The sequence below is a fragment of the Apostichopus japonicus genome, chromosome 9, assembly GCF_037975245.1.
Source record: "Apostichopus japonicus isolate 1M-3 chromosome 9, ASM3797524v1, whole genome shotgun sequence".
NCBI lineage: Eukaryota > Metazoa > Echinodermata > Holothuroidea > Aspidochirotida > Stichopodidae > Apostichopus > Apostichopus japonicus.
In genome coordinates this window covers 19,636,664-19,650,072 of record NC_092569.1, presented here as the reverse complement: position 1 = coordinate 19,650,072, position 13,409 = coordinate 19,636,664, and the positions used below count along the sequence as shown (strand labels likewise).

Sequence of the window (13,409 nt, the reverse complement as noted above, 5' to 3'; positions counted from 1 at the left end):
TCCACATTTATGGTATATGCCTCAGACAATTTCACATCTAAATTTAAAATAAATCTGGGTTCTATGACCCCATATCCCCTAAATTGATGTAAAACGGTTTCAATGACTTGTAGTTACTCCCTCCATTACAAACACATTGGTACGTCTGGTGACGGTTGAGGCCCCTACCTAAATCAGTTAGAAAATAAATTGTAAATCATTACATTTTATTAGCGCAATGTTCCTTTTAGAGCTTCGTCATAGACCTACATTATATAGACCTATATAAATGTAGTTATGCCTCAGAATGAACCATTTTCTTAAATTCTTCTAGGGTTTGGAAGACACCACTACATGCCCCCTCACCCTTCCCCCTAGATTCAGGTGACTACCTCAATCAGTGGGGAGGGGGGGGGGGGGTCATTTGAGTTCATTGTTACTTTTTATCAGCACAACCTTTCGTTTATAGTGCTACTTCTAATTTTACCCGGATTTTATAACGAATAACTACAATTATAAAAATAATTAATATGATGCTTCTTGATGTTTCTGTACATGCGTCACGTTTTCTGCCAATTGCACGTCAGATTGAACTGTTACGTTGAAGTTAGAAAGTAAAAATATTCCCAGGTAATTTTTGAAAGATGAAACTGAACTTATTTGTCGACATGTTCCTATTCAAATATCTTTTAGGTGAGTAAACGTTACGATGTATTGGATGAAACGCTTTTAGGTGAGATAGAAATGCGCAGGGGGGTCCGCAAATAGAGGATTGGACGGATTCTAACCCCACTGATTTTAGGAATCTCCGACCGAACGGTGTCCCCCCTCCTTCACTCACTTGTGCACGTTACTAGTCTTTATACGTAGCATTTCCCTTTCGGTGTTTTAAACGAGCCCAGTTTGCATTTCTGATGAGTAAACGTTACGATGTATTAGATGAAACGCTTTTATGTCAGGTAGAAATGTGCCTTTTGACGTCTATACTTAAAATCAGAAAGTGGGGAGGACCTCCAGACCCTCCCCCCCCCCTCTCTACGTAGGAGTCAGTTTCAATGACCCCAGGGCAGTCCTCCTCCTTTATGAAATTATTTGTTCGCCTTTGGCCTTTCCATAAAAGTTCAGATTTATAAATCAGTCGGAATTCCTCCCCCCCCCCCACTTCACCTTTAAAGTCCACCATAATACGTCCCTGGAGAATGGGATCCATATATGGTAATATTTAAAACATTATTATATACAATTCATTTAAATTTTACTGAATTCAAAGAGTATATCAAAAGTAGACTTGTCTGTTTACTCTAAATTCTAAAAGGTAAAGGGCAAGTGTCATACACTGAAAAAATAAACTAGTCAATATTGCCACGGACTAACGTTAAATTAGTCTTTAACGTTAGTCAATGCACCCGGACTAGCAAAAATCTTCGTTTCATCGCTGCTTCTTAGTTAGTTTACACTGACTAAGGAAAATATAATCGCAGCTTAGTCGGTGGCGACGGACTAAGGTATTTTAACCCATGGACTAAGAACGATACGGACACCCGATTTACGCCATAATCGTAGCTTAGTCGGTGTCGACGGACTAATGTATTTTAACCCAATTCGATTCACTTCAATTTGGAAACCGAGAGGCAACGGCAGCTTGCTGGGCTTGGCATAGTTTCATACGATCACTCTAAGCAACTTTCAACCGTAAATCACCCAAGAAGGTCTTTAGAAGAATGGAGGTATTAACTGCATCATCGGCCTACCTGTTATTCCTTTAACTAGAAGGTAAAATTAAAGTTAATTGTTAGGCCACTGGCACTAGTACTGTATTATGGTTAGTGTAACGCTACCGTTGTCACGTTGGCGTTTCGCAATACACAAGTGCAATGACAGTGAGTAGCCTATAGGCTTCTACTGGGTACTGCAGTGCATTCTCAACACTAAAGTGTGCATTCTAAACACCAATTAACAATGTGTTATGTGTGTATTGGGCTAGATTGAACAGTGGCACATAATCTTCTAATTTATTCCCAAACAAATGCTGGAACTATAAGGCTCAATAGTTTATTTGAAGTCTACACTCATTTGGTAAAGATTTCCTGTAATTTCCCATGTGAATCTAAATGGGTAGGCTTTGTGATATTGAATAAGCAAGGCTAGACCTTCAAACGTACAGTCACAGTCGGCTGAACACATTATGTTGGCTAGTCAACGGTATTATATGTTGCGAGCAGTCAGGATGCACGCTTCAGTTCTATTTAACCTTTTCATTTATCATTTTTTAGTATTTAATTTCCGGTCACGCCCAGGAAACAATTGCGACATTCCTTCACGGTCGACTTGCTTACTGTTAGAAGTATTAACCGTTTTTTTTCTCAGGAAAGCTTGATAGTCTGAAGTTATTATAACATGTGCTTTTAGTATACTGCCAAAAGAGTAAGTTGTTGTATTTGTATTGATATTTTATGTAGAAGTAACGGAAAATTTAGTATGTTTAGTTTGGTCTAATTGCACGTTTTTTTACTGTCCAATGTAGTGCAGGGTTCACTTGCGCGAATTCAAATTATTCTGTTTATGTGTATGTATATGCATCGATTCTTAGATTATGATGTTTTTTTGACATTTATTTGTAATTCAAGCATATCTGTTTAGTAGCAAAGTTTAAAGGTTAAGATTAATTAGTTTTCTCTTTTTGATCCTAGATTGAATGAAACTCATTGGCGTAAATAATAGATCAGATGATACAGTTTAACGCAGTTGCTAAAACTCTGGGTATTCTCTAGTCTTCGCCGGTCCATTATATACTTTAGTACTACTAGTAAGACTAAATCAAAACGACCGTAGACAAACTTAGTGTAACAAAGTACTGATTCTCCTCCAGCCTAGGTCTAAACAGGCTTGTTATGTGAGCAAGCAAAATAACAACTAAAAACGATTAGGCCTATAAATAAGTTGGCTCAGTGCATTTCTGTTTCTAAAATTTTATATTTTTAAAGATCATAAAAACAAACAAAGATTTAGCCCATGATTTATTATCTCTGTATTCTGGGCATTTGATTCTGGTTGCAATGGTGATGACACTCTCGTTCAAATTTTCAGCTTTATACAGTCTGCTTCAAACTTTGGGATTGTTTTTTTGAGACTATAGTGGAAGCAAATCTCACATAACTTTGTGGTGACAACTTTATTTATTTTTTTTCAAATGATGAATACTTTGCTGTTTCTTTTTTCCAGCAGGAATTGAAAAGCCAAATATCTAAGTCAAGGGTGAGCTTTCCTGTGATGTACGACACCAGTGTGGAGGTAACAACAGAAGAGGAGAACTGTGTTATATATGGCTTAAAGACATGTTTTAAGATGATATATTGGTACCCTTCGCAGAACAAAAGAGTTTATCCAAGAGTCCAAAAAGCAAAGGAACAAGTACCATAGAGAAAAAAGATGGAAGAGTGAGTTTAACTATTGTACCCAACTGTTTAATGATATTTAAGATACTTTTCATAACCTGTTTTAAAAAAAAAAAAACAGTCTAGTTTATCATTTACGTGCAAGCTTCATAAGTTTGGTCAAATTTTCACTGATCTGTAGAGCGGGAGTCCAGAGGGTTTGGTTAGCTGGGAAGGTAACCAATTGCCTGGTACATCACAATGTTCACAATGCATTCCTGTATATGAAACCTGACGACTGGCAAACCGACTGTGGTGGATGTGGCTGAGAGAGCAATTTTAAAATCACCTAATAGCTAACCTAGAGCAGCTTTCATGGTAACCACATCAAAGTAAGAACAATGTGTCAGGTATGGCCCCAAGAGCAACAAATGGCCATTGCCAGTAATTAATGGTGGTGGGGTACCCCTGCCAGTGATCTATAATTGACCCCTCACGGCTGACCTAGGTCAGCTCATGAGGTAACCACTTGAAACCTACTGGAAAATGTTGGTTAGGACTTCAGATACAAGGGATGGGCATTGCCAGTAATTTTTATTGGTGGGGTACCCCTGCCAGTAGACCCCCAATATGCCCATCCCCTCATTGACCTAGGTGAGCTCATGATTTGACCAGTTGAAACCTACAGGAAAATGATAGGTATCACTTCATATGTAAGGATGGGCATTTCCAGTATTTTATATTGGTAGGCCACCACTGCCAGAGTCCGCCCATCCCTTACATATAGAATCCTGTTAATAATTTTCCAGTAGTTTTCAACTGGTTAAATCATGAGCTGACCTAGATCAATGAGGGGGGGGGGGGCTTTTTGGGGGTCTACTGGCAGGGGTACCCCACAAATATAAATTACTGGAAATGCCCATCCCTTACATATATATAGAGTCCTGCCAATCATTTTACAGTAGTTTTCAACTGGTTACCTCATGAGCTAATCTAGGTCAATGGGGGATGGGCATTTTGGGGGTCTACTGGCAGGGTTACCCCACCAATGTAAATGACTGGAAATGCCCATCCCTTACATATGAAGTGATACCTATCATTTTCCAGTAATTTTTCAACTGGTTATCTCATGAGCTGACCTAGGTCAATGAGGGAATGGGCATTTGGGGGTCTACTGGCAGGGGTACCCCCCCCAATATAAATTACTGGAAATTCCCATCCCTTACATATGAAGTGATACCATTTTCCAGTAGTTTTCAACTGGTTACATCATGAGCTCATCTAGGTCAATGGGGGATGGGCATTTTGGGGGTCTACTGGCAGGGGTACCCCACCAATAAAAATTACTGGCAATGCCCATCAGTTGTATCTGAAGCCCTAACCAACATTTTCCAGTAGGTTTCAAGTGGTTACCTCATGAGCTGACCTAGGTCAGCCTTGAGGGGTCAAATATAGATCACTGGCAGGGCTACCCCACCACCAATAATTACTGGCAATGGCCATTTGTTGCTCTTGGGGCCATACCTGACATATTGTACTTACTTTGATGTGTTACCATGAAAACTGATCTAGGTTAGCTATCAGGTGACTTTAAAATTGCTCTCCCAGCCACACCCACCACAGTCAGTTTGCCAGTCGTCTGGTTTCATATACAGGAATGCACTGTGAACATTGTGATGTACAAGGCAATTGGTTACCTTCCCAGCTAACCAAACCCTCTGGGATCCCGGTCTATTGGGATCATTATTAATATGATTACCATAATTATTAAGCTTTGAGAAATAACTTGGTGTTATGCTGTGCAAAGCTAATAATAATTTGGTAAAGCTGCTATTCCTGGCTTATAATTTGAGGGACCTAGATTTAAATGTATACCTCCCAATATGTTATAAAATTTTAATGTAAATGTATGTTTATGATAATGTGAGTTATCATGTGCTATATCTGTATCTGTGCTTACACGTATATCATATTTTCTGTTCACAGGTCAATAATGGTGCAGATTTTGGCTTCCTGAAGACAAGTGGGAGGCCATTTGTAGTTAAGAGAAACACTCTTTGTTCGTGAAGACTTAACTGGTGTCGATTTGGGGTACCACTTTAAAAGGAAAGTCATGAGGAACCCTTGCCCAAGATTCAACTTTGCATTATTGTGCAGTGCTATACTTTTGCGATTCATGTTTGATCCATTAACTTGTCTTAACTTTGTTGGAAAAAAATCAGATTTTCAGATTTTATTTACAGTGATTTCTTCTCTATCTGTCGAAAGTCAGCCTTTTGTAGACATCAGAAGTTTTATCAGAAATAAATACTGCCAACGTAAACATTATTTGTGTTTCTTCTTCTCTCTTTTCTTTCAGTGATGCTAGTCATTGAAACTAGTCGGGTTTAATTCTTTCAGTGAATCTAGTCGGTGCAACTAGTCAGTCGATACGGACTAAGAAAGGTTAGTCGGGAGAGGCACCATCCTGACTAATGTAAAACCTGCTATAAACTAGTCGGTGGCTCATATAAATTAGTCGGTAAAGACCGACTAATGTCACCAACTAATGTAACTGACTAATATACATTTACCGACTGAGAAATTGTTGATCGACTAAGCTGACGGACTAAGATGACCGACTAAGAAATCCAACTGACTAAGGAATAAATTAGTCGGTATAGCAACTGACCAAGGCTATGTTAGTCGGGAGAGGCACCAGATGGACTAATGTTATGTTAGTCGGTGAACCAATTTAAGTTTTCAGTGTACTGTGCTACATTTAGTAACAACAGAAAGGGTATGCAACATAAATACTGAAAATCATTAAGCAACGATTTACAATAATGATCAAAATTTCACATCAGGGCTTTGCAAAACTTACAGGGGGATATATATACCAAAAATAAACCATATGTTAATGACTTAAAATCGAAAAGAAGAAATCATGGCTGGTTCATTCTTTACCACAACAAGAACAACAACAAACCGTATCTACTGTCTGATAAATGTCAAGATAGTAGAATAAACATTTTTCGATCATTTTATCTTCAGGTTATGTAAAGAACTAACCATGGCACAAGCATTCTTTAAAATGAGCTGACCATATCTTGTGCCTGATAAGTTCAAGTATATATATTAAACTTGATTTCCAAACATTTATAGTTTCAGATTAAGTGTAATGTTTTTTTAATTCATGTTTTGCTTCAGGTTATGTTCCATAACTGAAATACTCAACAAAAAGTGATATAATTACGTGTAGTATTTTTTACCGGAAAGACGATCGGGTTGCTTGATACATCTCAGATGTACATAGTACATGCGTACACTACAATGATTGCATACTTTATCTGATACGACTTCTGAAACGATAGTCGCAACAGTTCTTGTGTACTTCCTCCATAAACCAGGGACTTTGATCAATAGTTAGATATAGGAAGGTCCACAAACTATTACACTATAAACGGTTTATATATACGCAGTAGACCGACAGACAGTGTAGTCGAACTACGGTATAGATGGTGTACATCAATTAATCGTTCCATTGAATAACACACTAAACTAGTCACTTTCAAGGCCTCAAAACATAGATAGAAGTTTTAAACTAACATATCCTACCAACCATACATGATAGCTGATGTCTCTGTAATGTCTTTGATTATAATCACAACAAACATCAACAGAAACGAAACGTATGAACATGTATTCTGATAGTACTGTAAATGTAAATACTGCCATCTATTTGTATGTAAACAGAGGCATCTCACAAGGAGTAATATCAACATAGAACTAAATACTTTCTAAAATAGTTTATATCACCTTCAATCCTACTTATTTTCACAACCATATGTTTTAAATTGTGCTTTCACATTAAGGCAGAAAAAGCAATGATGATACCTGACAATGATTATGATAACAAAGCACAAATTAGGTCATTTTAGCTATTCCATTTCCAACCGTTAACCAACCGATAGGAGTCAATCTTTTACGTATCTGAGATGCGTTTGTGAGAGCTAAAGTAATGCAAGGCATACAGCCTATCTGATATCTTAATGACAGTTATTTCAGAATTTTAATATTTGATCAAAATCCTGGCATTAAATCAAATTAATTTGCACTTACCATTTTTTCAGTAAGCTAATTTTGTGTTACATTATGTGTGAGAGATGCCTCGTGACGATATAGGCTGGTTTATTCAACATCAATTCGGGACTGACGACAGCAACATGTATTGTTTATTACACAACAAAGATCTTCTCAGCATTTTGTCTTAGAGCATGTGGTGCATTATGTTCCCTCTAGAGGAATCGTAATGCACACCTCACAGTCTCGGCGTAATGGGACTGAGGTTGAAAGTGGATCAGTTGGTTCGGTTCGTTGTTTTGTTTTCGTAGCCAGGTTCTTTCCTGGTTGACTTTTCTTAAAATGTTTAGACAAAAAACAATGTTAACTTACAGAATGTCGAATATTTGCTGATATGTATTATTATATATAAATATATATATTAATATATATATATATATATTTATATATATATGTATATATATATATATATATATATATATATATATATATATATATATATATATATATATATATATATAAGAAGGAAAGGGGCACGAGGGGAGGGGAAAGAGGGAGTTCAGGAGGGTATACTATCTTTATGTCACATTTTGTCGGAAAATGGGATTTTGAAGGGTGCCTAAATAAAAGTTGTAGCAGAATTTGTAACTGAAACGGGTAGGCATTAGAGGAGGGACTTCTTAGTGTGACACAATCAAATAAAGTGGACTTACCATTTTGGGGATAGAGGTCGAGAAGTGATGTGCCATAGTGATGCGTGTGCGAGATTTTATGTGCCTGTGTACCACGTAGTCTGCTTCTCCTTAACCTAAAGCCGATTAATTTAAAACTTATTGGAGGTGGGCATGTCTTGTTGTACCTTCGTCAGGGCATAGGTAATATACTGTAACGCTACCTCGTCCGTGGTGTGAGATCATGTCTCGACTGGAGTCTAGGATCACTGGAACGGAGTTCTGTTCTGAAATAAATACTCAGGCACACAAGGTCGTAGGTATAAACAATCTATTTACAACACGACTTGCTTTCAGTTTCATGCTACGGGCATTAAATGAACATCTGAATACATTTATTAAGTATATATATGAAGGAACATCAATGCAACACAATGTAGGACCTTAATGACAACTAGTCAGGTGTAGAGTCCCAGTATATGACCTGCGGAATATTCCTAATTCCGCCAGAAACCAGTATAATAGTATATTCCGAAAAAATAGGCGGAACGAGCCTCCTTTCCGTTGTTCGGCGGAATCCACTCAATTCCGCGGGTAGGCGGAATAGCCTCTGTTCCGCTGTTAGGCGGAATACCGTCAATTCCGCGGGTAGGCGGAATAGCCCTTTGTTCCGCTGTTAGGCGGAATACCCTCTGTCCCGCTGTAAGGCGGAATACCATCAATTCCGCGGGTAGGCGGAATAGCCCTGTGTTCCGCTGTTAGGCGAATTACCGACAATTCCGCGGGTATGGGGTGGAAAGATGGTCCCTACATCTAGAATATAACAGCAGCTAAAATATGTGGTTCCGTAAAAATGAAAGAGGCCCTCCCGTTAGGTCCAGAATACCAGCAGAAATATGTAAATGTAATTTCCCCCTTCATACGGAATAATTTAATCCCCAGCCAGACAGATGTCGAGTTACACTCTGCCTGATTAATGTCACCGTTAATTTAGGTGTTCAACGTCTGGTCTCTATACGACCGATTTATATATATAGGTTGATTACTGGTACTTACTCTAGGCCCTGTTAGATTCACGGCAAAACTTCTACGGCGACGGTGCACAACGACTCCAGAATATAAAGTTATTAGGGCTAACTAACAGTTGGTTTACCCAAATCGAACACAGAGAAATTGACTGACTATACAAACGACAAAAGTTCAATCACAACTTGACGATTCTAATTCTAATCTATATATATAACGACCACTTTGATAAAGATCCTTTCTCTTCGGCTGCAAAAACAGATGTGTCCTAACCCTGCGTATCAGTGCAGGCTGGCCGTAACTTTCACACAGCACGTGTCAGGATGTTACTGATCAAAGTTAAACAATAGTCGCGGAAGCTCAACTTCCGGCCCACGAGGCCTTCATGTGCACTCATCGCCATGACGCTTAACAGCCGTAATCTACGGTAGCTTATTATGCACTACAATATAATTATGATTAAACAAAAATGTCACCTATTTTTGTAACAATACAAAATAATCATGTGATTTGGGGGAATTCTGTAAAATGCTTTGATAAATCACACTTAAAACGTTTAACTCGTACTTATTAATGTAAAACACCATAATAGTGATGCAATCGGTATAGTCACCATATATTGGCCAGACTTTTTTCAAACACAACTTGCTCAGGCCGATGGACGTCAAATCATCGAGTGGTGTGTACTTCCTGTGCATAACCAATGTTGAGGCTGCTATAGCTAACTTACGTTATAGGGTCATAACGTCAAAGATAATTAAAGCCGTACAATTGTTTGATCACTACGTTTTATAATAGGTTCAATATTTTAGATTCAGCATTTGAAAACCCCATTTCCATTACAGAAAATAAATATTGTAATTAACAAGGATAAAACCCATTAATAACTGATGCACAAAGATCCCTTAGTTAGATGATATCAATCTGCCAGCCTTGTGGCTGGGGAAACCTCTCCCAAACGAGAAAAAGAATGATAGATAATGACGGTTTAGTCGGTGTCTTCTTTAACGCTGCATAGTGATCAAGTCAGTGCTGTAACTGTATCATTATTCTTACCAATCCTTGTTGATTTACACACTGGTTTAAACTATCTATCTACTTATAACAATTAATACGTCAATATTCGTAACTTCAAGAGTTACAATGTTTATATGGGTTGACAAAGTTAGGCGTCCTCAAATTTCACGTTAAATCTTAGTTTACCAATCTTAGTTAAAATGATTACTCTTTATTGAGGGATAACATTATAACAGATTTGGTTTTCATGTATCATTGTAATATGTCTGGATACATACACACCTGTCGAATATGTGTGGTTAATAAATAAAAGGAAGCTTACATTTATGGAGTGTGGAATAGTGATATTGGGTGAAATGGATCTCTATATGAATATTTATCGTCACCTCTCCTTGACACGATTTCTTGCAATATCTCGCATTTAGTTCCTCCGAGGATGTTGAGTTTGTATTTCGTGATATAAACGTAGGCCAACTACTAATTTGGCATTCGGCATGCGCATGTAAAACTGTTTCAGCATTTCAGATATTACATAATGACTCTGTAATAAAAATGTAGGCCGACCACATGAAAATCATTGGCGCAATTGGAGGTGTTTGTGTGTGAGAAAGGGGGGGGGGGAAATGTTTTATGTTGTCTTGTGCCTACCTTCAGCGTCAATCGGGAGCAGTTCCGTAGACAGTGTTCGGATTTATGGGGGGCGGGGTCAGACATGTTGGCTAATATGAGTTTAGTCCCCTTCCCCTTTGAGAATATTTTGGTTGGTAAAGGGGACTTATAGATATAAACAACAGTTTGGTATTCTGTAGTGGTTGGCCTCCATGTCCACCATATCTCATGGACATAATATACAGCATAGGTTAAGGAACATTTAATTTGAGATTTTAACTGGTTCAGAAGGAATATATGCCCGCTAATTATAAAGTAATGCAACATTTTGAGTAGAATTTTTTTAATTCCAAACTACGATAATACTAAAGTCAAAGTCGTTTGAAGTTGATTCACTAAATTAAGTTTCGTCTGAGTTTGGTTAGAAGTAAATCTTAAATTTAGTATGATGACAGGCACTTAAAGTTCTCAGAATGGACGAGATGAGATTTTATTTACTCTTAATGTTAAATAGCAGCAGGCTCTAGACAGATGTCTTTGTATGATCAATCGCAATAAGAGTTGATAAATAGTTAAAAGATCATTAAATTGACTTCAAAATGCAACAATCAACGCAAATAATATACTTTAACTTGTATTAAACAGAACTCCAATGAAGATAAAGATATATAATATAGCTTTAAAAAGCCTAACGAACAGTCGGTTAATTTAAAAGAATAGAAATTCATTTTTCGAGAATATCAAACAGCACTGAGTTTGCTGTTTTATTGGAGATAGATTGTACAACTGCTTGTCCAACGAGAGCGAGTTTTAAATACAATGTTTTAGTTGTATTTAGATTTTTGGAAATCAATTGAAATAGATCTACAAATTGAATCATATGTTACCAGTGTGGACCTTTATTGGGATATGACATCAAGATAGGAACACACAAACTTATTGTGAGAATAAATATAGCTACGGTCTGTATATTGTCTTAAATGACGGTCTGCGACGCGGGTGGAATTGTACAGTCTCTTTTATTATACAGATTTTTTTTTAAGAATAATCAGGAAAGTTTTCTGAACAATAGTCCCTAAAAATGTTAATTAAAAGTTGGCAAAACTTAAATGTCATGTATTTGTAACGTCTAGCTTTTACTTCTGGAATCCATAAAACAAAAGTAGAAGTGTTTTTTTGATTTCTCGTGCATTGCCTATATTGAGGGATGACAACTGTCTACAAAACTGCCAACAGTAAATACTTTACACTTTTCACATCACTTTAAATAACAAGTGTTTTTTTTTTAATTATAGCTTTCTTGTCTGGAAATTAATGGAAAAAAATATGTATAAAAATATATTGAAAAAATAAAATATATTACCTAGAGCTGGGGATGAAAACTAAAACATTTACATTTTAGGAACCCATTTGTTTTTTGCCTGGGTTTTTTTTTTAGCAAGCCTGTTGAGAATAGTTAATGAAATTTGAAAAAGTTTAAATGCAACTTAAAGGCAGAAAAACTAACAGGATTTAAAATCTACCACACCGAAGAAAATTGTTACTTCTATTTTATACATTGTAAAATGATATTTAACATTTAATTTATTGAAATAGGTAAAAATTACCGTTAAATTATTTATACAATAATCACAATTTTATAATAAAATAAATTCCACAAAGTCTGAAATATTAGAATGGAAAAATGTACTCACCTATCCTGGATCTTATAAGGAATAACTACAATTATAATAATAATAATAATTATGGTTTTCGATGTTTCTGTACATGCGTCACGTTTTCTGCCAATTGTTTGTCAGATTGAACTGTTTCGTCGAAGTTTGAAAGTAAAGAAATTGCCAGTTAATATTTTAAACATAAAAACTTATTTGTAAATATGTTCCAATTAAAATATCTTGTATTGAGTAAACGATACCATGTAATGAGAAGTAATGGAATGTGTGAGGTCGTTATTCAGGGGGTGCACATGGAGGATTGGTCGGATTCTTTCCTCACTGATTTTATAAATCCCTGACTGAGCCATGTCCCCCCTCTCTCAGCTACTTGTGAACGTCACTAGTCTTTATAAGTAGCATCCCCCTTCGGTGTTTCAAACGAGCCTAGTTTGCATGTCTGATGCGAGGAGCAGACGGCGGCGTCTCAAATATCATAAAGTCTTCTTTAAAGTATAAACCATGAGCTTCCTCCGAATGTATACTGAACGGAGAGGCTCACTACTAATGTAGGGGCAATGAAGGAGAGTGGCGTGCGCAAAGGGGGCGGGGACAACCTTCGATCGTCAATCGGTAAAACTGGTTTTGTTGGGTATTTTTCTAACCGTCTCACACAAAGTATCTATAAGCAAAATTGATTGGGCTACTGATGTGGACCACATTAATAGTATATGCCTCAAAAGTTTTCAAGACTAAATACAAAAACAAAATATGGGTCCGATGATCCCATTACCCCTAAATTGATATGAAACGGTTTGATCACACGGCAGCTACGCCCCCCCCCCACCCTAATATAAAAACAAAGGTTTACGTCTGGTGAAGGTTGAGGCCTCTACCTCAATCAGTTATAGTCAGGTGGCTTAGCAACAATTTTTAGGCTTAACGTTACCGGCTGGACAAAAGTACCAAATTTGGCATGGAGTTTCTTTTCGACCTATCTATTGATTTAATCCGTGGAA

The 13,409-nt window shown here is 37.2% G+C and overlaps 1 long non-coding RNA gene across 3 annotated transcripts; it reads left to right on the top strand.

Annotated features, from left to right (window-relative positions):
• The first annotated feature begins 1,310 nt into the window (after positions 1–1,310).
• Positions 1,311–6,097, top strand: LOC139973457 (uncharacterized). Of its 3 annotated transcripts, XR_011795223.1 has the most exons (4): positions 1,311–1,752; positions 2,347–2,403; positions 3,202–3,416; positions 5,340–6,097. It is a non-coding gene; the product is annotated as an uncharacterized lncRNA (long non-coding RNA). The 3 variants fall into 3 exon arrangements; XR_011795221.1 differs by lacking the exon at positions 2,347–2,403 and having other exon boundaries at positions 3,205–3,416; XR_011795220.1 differs by lacking the exon at positions 2,347–2,403.
• The last annotated feature ends 7,312 nt before the right edge of the window (positions 6,098–13,409 follow it).